Below are 13,405 nucleotides of genomic sequence, written 5' to 3'. Positions count from 1 at the left end.
GCAGGGAGGGGGAGGATGACGGGGGCGGGCTCTGGAGGAGTCACATCGGATTAGATGGATCACACTAGCCAATCAGAGCACTGCTGCTGTAGTCACATCGGATTAGATGGATCACACTAGCCAATCAGAGCACTGCTGCTCACGCTCTACCGTTGACATTTCCCCGCCCCCACGACAACCCCCATCTTCAGATACCCACGCAGCGCAGCAGAGCTTCCGTAGGACGAGTCCAACCAAATGAGCGTGGGTTGATAATGAGCAATGTATGAGTCATGCATCAACAACAGTGGGCTGCTGCCTGCACGACTAATGACAAGCATTGGGCCGTTGGAGAAATGGCTATTTTCAAAATGATGTTGCCACAAGCATTTGCTGTGCCAGTGACCAACATACCTGTCCCCAATAAGATTTCACACTTCGTGACGTTAGAATTATAAGGTTCTATCTCCATTTTTGTCAAAATTTAGTTTTTTACATAATGATCTATTAGGTGTTCATTAATGCAGGTGTGGTGTTATTTAAAAAAAAAATTTGTGTTAGTAATTAATAAAATACAAAGGTTCCATCTCACAAAACATAATGGAATGTAAAAACTTTGACGCTCAATATCTCTGAACTGACCTAAACGGAGATAGAACCTTATCATTCTAAGCTCACAACGTCACAAACAAATCCAACATTGAAATATTAGATAGGACAGTATTTTTTTTATTATTATTTTTTAAATAGCCTACATGTAAATATATACATCTGTATAAATACATATTTAAAAACTGGAATTTAAAAATATAGATTATTGAACCACTGACATTATTCTAAAACTGAAATTCATAAAGATGATTGTGTTAGTGGAACTATACAAAGGGAGAGATGATCCTGTTACCTTGCAAGAGCACGCTCTGTATATTTTAGTCACCAGACATCCCAGAGAGAAAAAGAGCAGATGTGCTCATTCGACACGATTAAAAGCTCCTCGGGATAGATTTGAGCTTTGTTTCGTTTCTTGGCTTCAAATACATAAACAGATTAAAGCGATATGTAAATGAAGTTTAATTAGTCGATCTAGCTCCCCTGAATTCTCTTGAAGAACAATGCAGGTATCTTTTTCTAACTACACTCCAAATCTGTTGTTGTAAAAACACTAAAATATACACACATACAAACAAAATAAAAGTATACCTTAAATTCAAAGATGCCTAGTATTTCACATATAATCTAATTTGTATACAAAAGCATTTAGTGAAAAATCTGGAGTAGAACATAATTGGGCCACTGCTCTCTCAGTAGGATTCTGTCTGATATCATGCACATTGTGGACTTCAGAAAAACTGGGCGTTGTGTACACTCCCCCATCAATGAGATGGAGGTGGAGTGTGTTCCCTGCTTCAAGTTTATGGGGGTCCACATCTCAGAGGACCTCTCTTTGACCCTCAACACCAATTGGTCAAAAAGGCACAGCAGTGCCTATACTTCCTGAGGAGATTGAAGAAAGCCCAGCTGTCTCCCAGGATCCTGACCAACTTCTACCGCTGCACCATTGAGAGCATCCTCACCAACTGCATCACCATGTGGTACGGCAACTGTAATGTGTCAGACCTAAGGCCCTGCAACGGATGGTAAAAACCGCCCAGCGTATGCAAATTACCATCATACACTGTATATATAGAACAATTATAACACTGTGTTATTTGAAACTGGCTACAATTCGCACTGAAAGTCAAATGTGATGATACTGCCACATCCCAGAGCCTGATATGGGCTCAGCTGTTAAAGGCCTTCCTCACACCTCTGAGCTAAGACTGAAGGTGGAGCAGCCCAGTATGACTACACACAGAATCTTACCCCAACAATCAATAAATATCTTATTGACAGGTTTCTTTGGCCCCCCCAGCGGAGAGGGAGCAAATTGAGAACCATGAGTGGAGAGATGCCCAAACACTGGCTTTGAAGATCAACGCAGGCGTGATGACATCCCAAACTGCAGCGTCTATAAGTGAAAGGGACTTGGGCTGGACATGAAACACATGAAAGACTTTCAATGGAGCGCTCCTCTCTTCCACATGCAGACAAACTCTCACTTCAGGAGGGGTACCTGTGAGAGGCAGATAAAAGGCAGCCAGGGCCTTTCATATGCAGCAGTCCACCCTTTCTGACCCGGAGTGCTTTAGGAGGCTTTCGAGAGTAATTGCGTTGCCTGCTGTTAAGTGCTGTGCTAGCATGTGACTCCCCAGGATGTGGCTTACTTTGAACACTGCTCTAATTGACACTGATTGATTTGCTCCCGAGTTGGGCCTCTTGAAGAAGGATGGATGTCAGGCTGTTAACGTAGAAGCCTTTTTTTCCTCACTCTTAACGTGCGTCTAACCCTAAGCACCTGTCATTTCTCTGATTAGACAAACACTCTTTACAAGCATCCAACAACATGCAAGTAAATACAAATCACTTGGTTTAGACTAGGATTGGTCGGTCTGTGGGTGACAACGAGGTTGTTATATAAAGTTATGTTATTTTAATGCGCCACTGACCCATAAAAGGGCCATTAAAGTGGACAGCATCTCTCTCTGTCATGTTGAGGTTGCAAACTCAGGGCACACAAATTCTTAACGGGGATACAAACCTTGTTTTGGTAGATTAGGAGCCATTAGCATCTTTAACATGATTATCTTTATCAAAGTAACATCCGTCTGTTTTAAAAGCATGGACATGTGTTTTTCTTCAATATATGTAACTTATGTAATTGAGGAGGTGTACTGTGCAGCAGCGATGGCAGTGACAGAGTGGTTACGTGCCATGTAAAAGCCTGATACAAGGCTGAGAGAGAACACTTACACATCTCTCTCCAGCCTTGAGCGTAACCACGGCTCAGAATGTTACATAAAATCTTACATAACCTGTGATGCATAATTATGGAGTGATCGGAAGAGTACTATAGGAACTGGGGCGGTCAGATGAGTTCTCGGAGCGGTCTTGCTGAGGTCAGAGGATTGACCCCAGACTCAGGACAGTATACTATCCACTGCCTGCTGAACTGACCATGTCCATAAAATAATGTCCATAATGTAAGAGTTATACGTACATTTGGAATTCCACATACTATATCCCATGCAGTACATCAAGCGAAGGGAAACAATAGAAGGGGAAACAATCATAAATTATAATCATGTGATAATTATGTCTGAGACTAAATATAGCCAAATGGACAGAGGCATGAGAAATGCATACAGTACGTAAGTAAGACTAAAAGTACTACTGCTTCCATAATGTTAAGATGAGGGAAGAGGAACCCGACCATAGATCAGTTCTGTTGCTATACTGTATCATAAAAGCTGTGGTTTAGGCCACATTTACGAAGCAGCAGTGCCACATAGTACAATACCTGAAAATCACAGCATTTGTGCTTGCCTTGCAGGAAAGCCGAAAAACAAATTACACCATATTTTTCCTAGACAAATAGATTACCAGGCCGTGGCTGGCTGTGGCTGCTTCTTTGACAGTGATGAATGGGATGCTGCTATCACACATCGCCATCCACGCAGGAAGGTTATAAAAGGACAAACACTGCCTATAATGCACAGGTCCTTTACTGTGTGTTACACTAGTATGTAGAGTACAGTTATGGGATATCTCTATGCTTGAATGGTCTTTCTCATTTGTATTAGTCTGAGGGAGTTCATAACCAACAAATACTAACCGTTCTTAACTCAATTGTCTACATCAAATGTAAAATAGTATTTTTTTAAATCTTAAACTATGATATAACTGCAAGACAACTGGGCTCTGTTTCTGACTGAAAAATGCATGCTGATTAGCTACACTACACAATATATCCTCTCCAATAAGCAACAAAAAATGTTTTCGCCCTATGCTAACTTCCCTACCCGACAACCTCTCAAACCTTTTGGTGTGATTGAACCCTGATGGAGAGAATATTAGGGCGATACTCAATAGTGAGCATGTTAGCTAAGAGGAGGCTAACAAAGCTTTCAAAAGCATACAGCACAGTACATACTGGCCTTGTAATAACACCTGCGTTGGCTGAGGCCCCTGTGTCCATCTCTCTCAATGTTCTGTCAGAGTTATGCAACTGTACTGTACTACACCCACATGACAGGAGAGTGCAGAAGTTATCGTGCTTCCTCCAAGCAAAAGCATTAAGGTTAGAAGAAATGTTTCATAACTGACGGAGGTGCTGTAGGCGGCACTGTTTTTACATAAAGATATGACGTGCATTCAATTCCAGACAGTAGGCAGTTACGAATATACACGTCAATAGAGATCAGACCAATTCCAAACTTGTTATAGAAGTGATTACATAATGTTGTGATTTCTTATATGAGAGTGAGATCCTGAGTTTGTGATGTTCGACCAAAGATGCCTTGCAAAACTCAGAGAATACTCCATATACTGTATTTAGCATGATGGAACATTTTGTCTCTAATCAGTACTGACTGCTCTGGCTGCACATGATATAAACCTGTGGAGTAGGAGCCATATTGTGGTTTATCACGTCTGGGTGGGTGTACAGTAACAACATCTGTTGGTGTGGTGTGCAGAGTTCCCATAGGAACAGGGCTGGCGTTGCTGTACTTCCTCCATACACTGGCGCTTATCTTGTTTGCTGAAATAAGCTCGCTAGTCCCACAACGGGGACAACACTAATGTACGCTTCAGAGCTGCTAATGTTTGAATAATTCAATCTGTGTATTTCATACACTGAGCAGATATTACATCCTGAGCAACAGAAACACTTGAGTGCTTTAGTACAATAGAAATTCTGTCTCGCACTCACAAACCCTGTTGTTCTTTTCAGTAGAGAGAGGATTACAATAATCATTATTCATGCGCAGAAAAATCTGACAGTAAATATTCAGCATGATATTGTTAATATCAACATGCAATCCACTACAAACATCAAGCTACCACAAAGTAAGGTTGATCATCTGCCTTTGTATTGTCTTACTGAATACTGGAGCATCCAATGCTGTGCAGAGTGCATTTAAAAAAAGACTGGGACCTGTATCTGTTGTTTGGCTTGAGGCAGTGCTGCTTAAACCAACAGGCACGATGAGGCAAGCCAGGCCATGAATATCACATCATTCAGACTGACAAATAACAGAGCGTCTGGTGGACATCTGGTCATCCGATGTCTGAAGATGATGTTGTCTCCATGTTGCCTGCTTGTTAGCATATCAAAGGCAGAACGGCAACAAGCACACATGCCATAAGGAGAAGAAAATGCACAAGTTCATGTTGAAAGCTAAGTGGTATGGAAAAACAGATGGTATTGAGCAGAGAAGGATAAGACAATCTGGAAAAGAGAATATTAAGATGATTCAGAAAAGCTCAACATTGACTCTTCTACTGATTTTTACAGCAAGGCCATTTTAGTCCAGATCAAATCCAGCTCCTCTTCCAAAGAAATATTTCTGAATTATAGCATGGCATAATAGCCTGGTGTGTCCCTGGTCACAACAGAGAGAAACACACATTATGTCCTCAACACTCTAGAAATGTCAGCCTTGTTTATTTTGATCTAATTAGCCCTGAGGCTCAAACCAGCTGAAGAAGAGCAAGTTGATGAAGAGCAACTGGATGGGTGATGTGATAAATAGGTCTACAGCAAACTCACAAAGGCAAGTACAATATCATACAACAATATCATACAACCCAAACCCCAAAACATCAACCGTTGTCGTCAATTTGAAAATGGCATTAGTATGTAACTCTGTGGACAGATATCTATCTACAGATAGAGTTGGACAGATAGAGTTGAATGTCAGAGTGTCATTATGATTAATGTTTAACTTCACTGAGACATTAATTTTCCTATTATGGTTGGTTGGGTGACCCTGTATATGAGATTTTAAAGCAACTACAACAGCGTTACCCAACACACTGACGCAGGGAACATTTAATGCTAGCAGTCAGTCAGCTGTACAGAATTTCTTGGTCCAAACTTGTTTTCAAAGCAATGTGTGATTGGCAGTTACTACACAATCTCATTTTGGGCTGTTAAACAAGGACAATCTCTCCAGTGTAGGAGTCAGCCACACCGCTTGTCCCTAGCTGACAGTCAGTTGTGAGAGAATGGTGTTTTCCTACAGTAACTGTCTTACTGAGAGTCCAGGCTCATTTACTGGCCTTGTCTCCATCGGATGAGTACACAATCGCTCTCTCTCTTTCTCTCTCTCTCTTTCTCTCTCTCTCTTTCTCTCTCTCTCTTTCTCTCTCTCACACACACACACACACACACACACACACACATATACACACATACACACACACACACACACACACACGCACAGGCACACACACTCTCTCTCTCTCTCTCTCTCATTCTCTCTCTCTCTCACACACACGCATACACACACACACACACACACACACACACACACACACACACACACAGGCACACTCTCTCTCTCACTCTCTCTCTCACTCTCTCTCTCTCTCTCTGTCTCTCTCTCTTTCTCTCTCTCTCTCTCTCGATCGAACTGGGAGTCTCAGTCTTGTGATTTGCCTCAAAGCATTATTCAGATGAGTGAGGCTTGGAGTCAAAGCAATAAATCATGAAACTGATGCGAGCTAACCGCTCAATAACTTCTATTGTGCTTGTTGTGTAACAGTTCCGACAATAACTTCAGTCAGCATTAGAACTGCAAAACAGGGAGAGCATGGGCAGTATTTAACACCCTGTCACTATTACATGGAGAAAGCAGGAAACACAGCTTTGATTACAGTAACAACATTAGAGGTATATTTAAAGACCATAAAAAGTCCCATACCTAATGCGATAAAGTAACAATGTCTAGTTTTGTTGGTTCCAGTCATCACAGGAATTAATGTACTTTTTCCTTCTGACCATAAAATCAATGCTCTCTCACTTTTCCAATTTCCTGCAACATGGTACCAGATTATAGGCAAGGAGAAAGGCTCACTAATTAATGCCATTTCTCCCAGTCCTGGAGAGTGCTGGCACTTAACCCAGCATGGAGCCACACAGATGAACACAACTTTGTGCCTTTATGTTTATGGTGGTGACCTTGCTAAAACGGACCCCTGTGTGACCGGGAATGTTGCCCCGCAACGCAGTTGCCTCAACATTCCAACATTCCAACAACTATTTTTATTTTATGATTCCTGAACCTGTTCTTCTGTGGAGGATGTGTGATGTGAGGGTAGGCTGATAGGTTGGGGCTTCCCTTTTATAAACTAGCAGTCCCTACTTCACTATTGACTTAGCCTCTCTAAAAATTAACCTTATCTACTCTACCTGATAAGCAAGATGAGGGATGACAGTCACCCTAATCCTCTATTATTGCTTCTCTGGTCAGAGCATGATGGTGAACTGCAATTCTGTGTATCGCCCACTAGTCTGTTTGCAAAGGGATACATTCTTAATAATGGTGTAACAACATCAGTGTGGACAGAGCTATAATCCTGGCCTGACAGACCCGTCAAAGACCGACAGGCTTTGACATAAGGATTTTCTTCTCTAATTAGGAGCTTTAAAGATATTACTGTCACCTGAAGTTATGACACTATACTAGTCTACCCAGGCCTCACCTTCATCCACAACATGTAATGCTTTCTCTGCCCCCCAACAAGACCTATAAAAAGGATTATAAGAAAACACATCCAACGGATGTTTGGATATTTGCAATATCTTGCCACAATATTTAACGTCATATGTTATTATTATCAGAGAACTAACTATCACATCCCATATGCTCTTTCCTCTGCACCTTGCAAGGAGAATTTTCTCCTAGTATAAGTAGAATATATATATATGTTTAGTAATTGAAACAATGAAATGAAACATAATAATCTTATAGCTCTTACAGCTCTTACAGCTGTAAAATGGCCACATCCAAGAATAATGATACCATAACCAGATAGCCATTATTGGCTCAATTCAAGACAAAGTGTGAACATCTCTGTAATATTATTCAAAAGACCAAATGCAAATGCATCTGACACCAAGCCTATGTTTGTCTGAGATGGTCTCTATAAGTCAGTACGTTCTAATCATTTCAAATAGCAAATACTAATTACTCCCCACTTTGTTTAATGGCCGGATATTAAAAACAGTGATCATTTTGCCTTTGTTGTCTTGATTCATTCATTGGTAGACAGAAGAGCAGCTGCATCTGCTGATCAGTGATAGCAATCAACACTAGATTACAATCTAGACTATTGACTGAGGCTGAAGGAATAGAGGCATAGGGAAATAAAATGGTCAATTAACGATTGTCTTTGTCTGTAAACAAAATATTATATCTACATTTAATTCATATTCTTCTATGTACCTTAACATGAGCAGAAGTAAGCAATCCTTTTACAATCCCTACAATTACCGTATCAATAATTGCTCTTGCCATAGTCATGATTGCTTTGCCCCATAATTCATCACAACATGTTTATTGTGGTTTGTTTCGTTACACCCACTACATTAGGGAGTCATGCTCTCAATGGATAGAATAGCCTACCAGTTCTAGATTAGGCTAATTAGAGAGTGGATGCACCAGTGGTCTTTCAAGGTATACTACCTGTGTCTCTAATGGCGCTTTTCCACTACCGGGCCAACTCGAGCCGAGCCGTGCCGGGAACCTAGGATGGGATTGTCAGTGTTTTTGGTTGTCTTCATTGTGGGTTCATTTTATGGTCATACATTATTTCTCCGCCCTCCTTTTTTTCTCTCTCGTACTGTTACCTCTGGCTATTTTATCCGTGTACTCATGGGATCCGCACAGCTTTACACTGTTCCATGCAGGGGGTTGGCACAGATCTCCTACACTGCCTTTATGTCGGCCCATGTCACTCCAATCTAAATAATGACTTCTATACCCATTAACTCTGGCAGTATACGGGACCATTCAATTAGACTGATTTCGTGGAATGTTAAATCCATGAAACGCTCCAAGATTTGTTACTCACCTTAGAAACTTGAAGGCTGATATTACGTTCCTGCAGGAAACCCATTTAAAAACAGCGGATCAGATTAGGCTACACAAACCCTGGATCAGTCAGGTGTTTCCTACTAAATTCAATACAAGAGCCAGAGGGGTAGCAATATTGGTGAACAAAAGGATCCAGTTCACATCCTCAAACATTATTATTGACCAAAACGTCCATGAAAAAGTACATTAATTCCTGTGATGACTGGAACCAACAAAACTAGACATTGTTACTTTATCGCATTAGGTATGGGACAGTATCAGTCAAACGTTTGGACACACTTTCCCCTTCAAGTTTATTGATAAACTTTTATTTCATTTAAACTGTGTTTTGAACCCTGTTCTGGACTGCCCTCGCCCCAAATCCTCAACTCCTTCCAAAAATGTCCAGTTCTCTGTTGACCTTCATGGGAGAAAATGGGTGTGTGTACCCCTGGACATGTTGATAATTATTTCTCTCGAATAGACCATTTTTTCATTGACAGAGCTCTCAGTTGACTATTTGGCTATCATGATCTCAGACCATGCTCCCTTACAGTTGGATATTTCCTTTAGTCTGAAGAGAAAGGAATACTCTCTCTGGAAACGTGATGTCTTGCTACTCTCTGACAAGGATTTCTGTGACAAAATCTCTAAATCTATTGGTACCTCCATGCTTACTAATACATCCGGAGAAATATCTCATTCATTATTCAGGGAGAAATTAAAAGCTGTTCTGTGTGGCGAAGTTATTTCTTATCTCACAAGAATAGTGATAGAAAGAAACGGTTGCAAGGTCTCACCAACTCTATTCTCAAGATTGATACGCACTACGCTACAAACCCTTCTCCAGAGCTGTAAAAAGAGATTAGATCTACAGTATGAATTTAACTTATTATCCACCAAATCGGCGGAGCGCTTGCTTTTGCACTCCTGTGGTCTGGACAAGAATAGTCAACTACTGGCACATCAGCTCTGATGTGCCATCAGTCTTCAATTCCTTTTCGTCTGTCTATGCCAGACTTTAAATATCTGGGTATCAATATTACCCACACACTACCCTCCCTTTTTGAAGTGAACTTTGCCCCACTAGTAACCAACTTGATGTCAGACTTTCAGCGTTGGAGCAGTCTACCCCTTTCACTCTCAGGAAAAGTGCAATGCATTAAGATGAACACCTTACCCAAGTTTCTGTACGTTTTTCAATGTCTTCCTCTATTTCTACCCAAGTGCACTTTGGATCAGGCAATCATTAGCCTACATTTATATTTGGGGGAGAAAGGTTCCTAGAATCAATAAAGCTATTTTGCAGAGACCAAGAAACTTTGGCGGTCTCTCGCTCCCTAATTTTATGCACTATTACTGGGCTGCCAACATTCAAAAAAGTATTTACTGGTTAAAAACCCCAGAAACTATCTGGTGTAACCTAGGCACAATCATGCCACTCATCCTTCTTGTCTGCACTGGTTTATTCCTATTTTCCTCTATCTCTCCTACTACTCTTCAAACTCTTTGGTGCTGTCCACTTTAAAGATATAGATACAGTTCCACCGTCATTTTAAGCTTTCCTTCGAGTCTGGGGCCTATTAGCAATAACCACTTATGTACTCCCTCCATTCTGGACTCAACCTTTACTTACTGGAGCAGATTGGGTATCAATTGTTTCAAAGACCTCTATGATGGTGATATTTTTTCTAGCTTTGATTCTTCATGTCTTAAATTTAATCTGCCACGTTCAAATTTGTTCTGTTATCTTCAGGTACGTCACTTTGTTTATACAAAGTTTGATTCCTTTACCAGGCCCTCTCAAGAATCATTATGGGAGAGCCTTTCTCAGCTGTTTACTACTACTACTATGAAATATCTGAAATGTATTAAAACACGTATTCGAACAATGACGCAATGACGCAGTCTCCAAGTCATAGACCAGATGGGAGGGGGAACTGGGAGTGGAGCTGATGGGGGATTGGTGGGAGGTAGCATTAGATAGGGTGAATTCTTCATCATCCTGTGCTCAACTTAGTTTGATCCAGCAAAGGTGGTACACAGAGCCCACCTCAGTAAATCTAAACTACCGTACATGAAATTTACCCTGATTCCGATACCAAATGTGATCGTTGCAGCAGTCTACAAGCTGACCTCTCACATATGTTCTGGTCTTGCCCAAAGCTTGGAACATACTAGTCTTACATTTTTGATGTACTCTCAACATTGTTGACTAACAGTTTACAACCTTGCCCGTTGCTGGCCATTTTCGGGGTGCCAGCGGGGCCCCTCCCTTGCAATTCCAACAGGACTGACATGATTGCCTTCGCAACAATTCTAGCCAGACAAAGAATACTCCTAACCTGGAAATTGCCCACTCCCCCCCCCATTCTCTGCCTGGCTGAAGGATGTGATGTTGTTTTTGCATCTAGAAAAGATAATGTTTACACTTAGGGTCTAGCGAGCGATTTCTAAAAAAGTTGCAACTCTTTGTCTCCTACTTTCATGGCTTGTCTGTACTCCCTCCTGACTGATCACCTAGGTTTCTACATGATACATCAGCCTGTTGCGGATCCCTGATCATCCTTATCCCCATGGCCAAATATAAACAAGCTAATTTATAAACTAATAAACAAGATTATTTTATTTCTTCCTGCCTAATCTACTTACTTGCTCCACTGTCAGTATTATTGTATTGTTTTTTTTTTAAATATTGTTGTTGTTGTTGAGTGGGGTGGGGGTGGGGGGGGGGTTGAAAAATGGTGAATGTAAACCTGGTGTTGTATCTGTTGTTTGCTTGTGCTTTTCACCAATAAATAATTGCAGGTATAGTTTTGTCTAAACAAATACTTGAAAACCATAATATGGAAAAGAAGAAGAAGAGGACAGACCATAGTGACCTAATATGCCTGTGCTTTCTTTCTATTTTCATAACAAATCCATTCTACTGCAACCTCCCAACAGAGTCATTTGATTCCAGAAGAAGTGTATTTGAAGATATACCATCTTTCTGGTGTCACTTAAAACAGACCCTGTCAGAGAGCAGGTTATCACAGGGGAATCAGCCAGCAACTGATATTTCAATCTTCTGAAAAAACTGTACACTTTCTCAGTCATGGTAAATGGCAAATGGACTGCACTTATATAGCGCCTTTTTTGCTGCTCCAAAGCTGATCCAAAGCACTTTACAACTGCCTCTCATTCACCCATTCACACACACATTCACACACCAATGGCTGCAAGCTGCCATGCAAGGCGCTGGCCCGCTCACAGTGAGCAATTTTGGGGTTCAGTGTCTTGCCCAAGGACATTTCGACATGTGGCCAGCCGGGGCTCGAACCGCTGATCTGCCAACCTTGTGATCATTAGACGGCGACTCTACCTCATGCGCCACAGCGGCCCGTACAAGTCATACACAGTAAATGGTATTTTTTTCTAATCAAGGCTCATACAGTAAACTGCAACCGAGTCAACCGTTAGGGCTTTCACACGGCCAAGGAACCATTCCCGTTCCACGGCCTCTGGAACCTCCGAACCTTGGTGCTGTCTGGCGAACCAGCCAGCATTCAGACCAGTGTAGCCCGGAACCGTCCGCGTCATTAACACTGGGTGATGAAGGGGCGGGATAAACAAAAATGTCACAACAAGATGGCAGCTACTTCACTGGAAATGAGGATAATATCTTCCACTACAGTATCTGAAATAAACACTATTTTCTATTAAACTAAACAAAAGTCACTTTCTACACGCGTTCTCTTACTAACCAGCTGCTCCATTACTGGAATAGAGCATGTGAGGAAGATAGAATGATGAAACTTTTGATAGTTTTTTTTTATCATTAATGATTAGATTTAGATTATATTACATGTTGTCTCCTTCCTTCTTGCTGGTCTTTGCAGCCTAGAATATGACACACCCACTGACGACGTGACTGTTGTACGTTTTGGTTCCCGCTTGAGAACCACTATTTTCAGGCTCCGAACCAATTTATCTTCGAACGGAACACGCCGGCCGGTTCCAGACTTGGTTCCTTGGCGGTGTGAAAGCCCTAAGAGTCAGTTCACTTTTTGAAGTAGTTATTACATGTCTGCATCTGAAAGTATATGAAAATAAGGGATCACATCACATTACATTACTCTTATACTGCTGTGTGAGCTGCTGTTAATAATAATAATGGCTTAATAATGCCTTAATTTCCCTGTACAATTAAAAAGTATCTATCATATATCTTATACCACAAAGCAGTGGGTGAAAGTGGGTGAATAATTACAGCAATTACAATCTACAAAAGCTAAGGTTTGACCAAAACAAAAGTCCATTCATGGCATACAAAACAACATTCAAAGTATTCTACCTAACGACAGTCTGTGTGAACCACTTACACTTGCTCTATACTTGAAAACGTCACATAACCAGGGGAGGGATATTTAAAGGCCAGACTAATTAGCCTTTTCCTGAATTCATTAGCATTAGGTAATGAGGGA

This window comes from Nansenia antarctica, assembly GCF_963989245.1.
Source record: "Nansenia antarctica genome assembly, chromosome: 7".
Taxonomy (NCBI): domain Eukaryota; kingdom Metazoa; phylum Chordata; class Actinopteri; order Argentiniformes; family Microstomatidae; genus Nansenia; species Nansenia antarctica.
The sequence above is the reverse complement of the archived record's forward strand: the minus strand, read 5'-3'. Positions refer to the sequence as shown.